At 36.5% G+C, this 3,442-nt stretch overlaps 1 long non-coding RNA gene across 1 annotated transcript; it reads left to right on the plus strand.

Moving 5' to 3' along the window:
* Positions 1-1,665: 1,665 nt before the first annotated feature.
* Positions 1,666-3,442, plus strand: LOC125479423. The gene is made up of 3 exons (XR_007259998.1): positions 1,666-1,962; positions 2,104-2,475; positions 2,654-3,442. It is a non-coding gene; the product is annotated as an uncharacterized LOC125479423 (long non-coding RNA).

Genomic DNA, 3,442 nt, shown 5'->3' on the forward strand with positions numbered 1-3,442 from the left:
CCCCACGCGCCCTGTTCACGCGCTGCCCACGCGCGCGTCTTCTTCCTCGCGTCGCCGGACTGGTTTCGCCGGAAATAGTGTTTTGCCGGAATTTCTGGGTAAATTTCAAAGTGTCATAACTTCTTCATTTCTTAACCATTTTCGACGTACTATATATCAAAATGAAGGTATTGACGAGACGAACACATCCATACCTGCCTTGACCCCTAACTCGCCGTGGTTTCGCCGGAAAACCCCTCGAAAGCTCCGGCCAACTTTGACCACGATGATCCCGACGTCCAAACTTCTCCAACGAAGTACTCCGAGGCTCCTTGGGACCTCACTAAGACATCTATGAGCTTCAAAATCCCAAAAACAAGCTAGATTAAATTCGCATGAACAGTGTTCAAAACGGATTACCTCGAATCGACGCGAAAACGAAGGATTTCTCACCTGAAAATGGTATGGTTGTACTCGTACGAGCTTCACGAGTCCAAAAATGCCCTTGGTTCCTTCGATCCATCAAGGTTTGGGTGATTTGTGTGTCGTCCGTACGTTTTTGAAGAAAGAAGAAGGAAGAACGGAGCTTGGGAGAGAGAGAGAGAAGAGACAGAAAAGAGACAGAGGGAGAGGAAAACACGGGAGAGAAAGAGAGTGTGTGAGTGTGTGTGGTCCTACAACACTACACAACACAACACTACACGTAAATGTAACGAACTAGGGGTAAAATTTGAAATTTCAAATGTACGTTTCGATATTTCCGGGACGGGATGTCACAAAAAACATATATTTGGAAATGATTAATAAGTTTTTCATTTTCTAAATTTACAAATGATAACTTGTAAATAATTTAATATTCTAATAATGACAAGGAGAAAAGTTAAGGGACCTTAATCAAAAATGAAAAAAGAATAAAGTTTCAATTAATGAGAATAAAAACAAGGGATACTACCTAATTTATCCTTGAATTTAAGTAGGATTTTCAATAAGTCATTCAGTACTACGGTCTGGTGGCATTCCTTTTCACTTGCAAGTGAGAGGTCTTAGGTTCAAATCTCATAGATGGTGAATTCGAAACCAAATTAGGTTGCCTATTGTGTGGCTTAGTCAAACTCCCTTCTCCCCTTTAGTGTAAAATATACCATTGTACTAAAAAAAAGTGAAGTTTCAATAATGGTATTGAGGGGAGGCATAGTGTTATTACTTCACCCAAATTATAACACCTTCTTGGTTATAAGTGTTCAACTTCACATAAAAATTTCTCATGTTAACACATACATGAAAATTCAAATATAATCATAAGAAAAATCAATATGCGACCTACTCACCTTTTTAATTTGACTTATTTATTAATTTGCCTCCTGAAATTGTCTTTTTGTTTTATTTTACCCTCTGAAATTGAATTTGTCTCATTTTACTCCCTGAAACTACCAAAATGGAGTCATTTCACTTTTTTTTTTTTTTGTTAAATTAATTTCACCTTATTTTCGTCAATTATGTCTCACGGACATTAAATGAATGGGCAGTCTGGACAATTCATACTATGCTGGCAGAGATGAGCCACTGTAATTGATGAGGTATGAAATTTTCATACTACCATAAACCTCTACAACTGCCAGATCTTGGCCAATACTGACATAAATAAGGTGAAATTATTTGATTTTGACAGTTTCACAGGGTAAAGTTAGACAAATCAAGCTTCATGGAGTAAAGTGAGATTAAAGGGCCATTTCAGGGTCAAATAGAAAAATTAGCCTTTTTATTTTGTAGTTATTTGCAAACAAAAGTTTTTCTTGCAAATCCTTTCCTTCCTTAAAAATTTAAAATGACAATTGAAGTATTCCCCCCTCAACTCAATCTCTTCAGATTCCGCGCGCTGAGAAAACGTCATCTCCTCCCCGAAGCCACTACGCAGACGGCAGCTCTCGAAGCACATACGGCCACATCACAATTCACAGGAAGCCACTTCAAATTCTGCTGCAGGTCTACATTTCCCAGTCTCACTCTCTTTGCAACTTTGTGAAACCTTGTTTTCCTTGCCATTTATGTCTGCTTTAATTTGCTGTTAAAACATATTTGTGGTGAAATTGAATTATTCATGGTTCGTAATTTGTGTGGATTTAGGGTTTTAACCTCGCCTATTCCGTGTATCGAAAATCAGAAATCTTTTGTGTGTGCAATTGCGATGGGGACGAAGGAATTGGACATGAAGAAAGCCCTTAAGTTGGCCATACGTTCTCTGCTCACTTCCTGTTTTAAGCAGGCCTCTTTTTCTCTTTACAATTTCATCTTCTTTACAATGATTTATGCTGCGTTGCGTCTGCGATTTTCATTTTAATTCTGTGCTTCTTTTGAGTTTATGCATTTCATCCTCGCGAATTTGTAATTTGTCTGGCTTTGTTTTGTATGATGAATTTAACACTTAAAGAATTCTACCAAGCATTTCCGAATTTTACAATCGCCGAGCAAGAACGCCTTCATAGGCTTTTTATTCAGGTGCGTATGAATGTATATCTCGTTTTACAATGGAGTCAATGAGCCTACACATTTTGGTTATTTTCTCTGCAATTTATAGGCAATGATTTGTATATATTATTATCAACAAGATACTTTTCTCTTTTATTCTTATTGTGTTGAGTTTAAAATAAGAACAATTGCTCGTTTATGTGTTCAGGTCATCGCTTCTTTGCACGGAGATTTAGAGGTATTTCTTTTCCTGCCAATTTCCACTACTAACGATGGATTCTTTTCTTTGTTTCTTAAATGGTCTTACCTGACGATTTAATGATATGGTTGAATGGCCTGCATAGAGGGATCTCAATCTCATCAGGACTGTAATTGTTTTTGTGAAAGTATAGTATAGGGGACTTACTTCCTGTGCATTAGTCACGATTCATGATCTGGTTCAACGAGAAATAGTTTCTGCACTTGGCTGATCTGATTCATGACCAAAGTGACCACAAGCACCGTTTCTCTGTTTCACTCAAAACAGCTGATAAACAGAAATTGTTTTGGGGAAAGTATAATTTTTTTTTTTTTGACAAGTTGCATCTTGTTAATTGATAGGATTTTTACCACCTGCACAAAAAGAGTTTAAAATACATAAAATACTTACAAAAGAAACAAGGTTATTGTAGTGTAGTTGGCTCAAGTAAGATCGTTTTCCACAGGGATTAATTTAAATAGATTAACGTGAAATCAATTCCCAACAAATTAATTTGACCAAAGTTTTGGAGAATGGTGACTTGATGACCTAAATTAAGACAAACGAATTTAATTAAAAAGGTTAACTAAAATCTGCAATTTTAAAGAAGGGAAAAGGAAACAATTTTTAGAATTCAAGTTGAGAAAGTACTAGGGTTCCACCATCACCCTAACAATCTTATGTAGCTGTTCTAATTAATTATGAATTACACATGCATATTTTGAAGGTTAGGTTTTCCTAAAATATATCCTACTTGAA

Source organism: the organism of the source record quoted next, unplaced genomic scaffold (genome assembly GCF_019419815.1).
Source record: "Pyrus x bretschneideri cultivar Hongxiangsu unplaced genomic scaffold, Pyrus_bretschneideri_v1 Contig29, whole genome shotgun sequence".
NCBI classification, from domain to species: Eukaryota; Viridiplantae; Streptophyta; class Magnoliopsida; order Rosales; family Rosaceae; genus Pyrus; species Pyrus x bretschneideri.